This window comes from Mastomys coucha, unplaced genomic scaffold, assembly GCF_008632895.1.
Source record: "Mastomys coucha isolate ucsf_1 unplaced genomic scaffold, UCSF_Mcou_1 pScaffold12, whole genome shotgun sequence".
Classification (NCBI taxonomy): Eukaryota; Metazoa; Chordata; class Mammalia; order Rodentia; family Muridae; genus Mastomys; species Mastomys coucha.
In genome coordinates, this window is record NW_022196894.1 from 18,451,129 (window position 1) to 18,451,386 (window position 258).

Genomic DNA, 258 nt, shown 5'->3' on the forward strand with positions numbered 1-258 from the left:
TCGAACTCAGAAATCCGCCTGCCTCTGTCTTCCAAGTGCTGGGATTAAAGGCGTGCGCCACCACTGCCTGGCAGAATTTCTAGCTTGCCATGAAAGGAGCTGTGATATCAAAATTAAGACTTGTTCAGGTTATCCAGTTCCTGCTGACTCCCCTGTTGACCCCCTTCCCCACAGCTATGATAAGGGTAGGCAGGCGTGGGAATCTGGGATTATGTGGTTTCCACATTGATCTACTGAAATGGGGCCAGCAAAGCTGTT

General features: G+C 50.0%; 1 protein-coding gene across 8 annotated transcripts in view; it reads left to right on the forward strand.

The window, feature by feature from the left end:
• The window catches only part of Fam131a (family with sequence similarity 131 member A), a 9,883-nt gene that overhangs the window by 7,986 nt on the left and 1,639 nt on the right, over positions 1-258 (forward strand). The window lies entirely within an intron of this gene.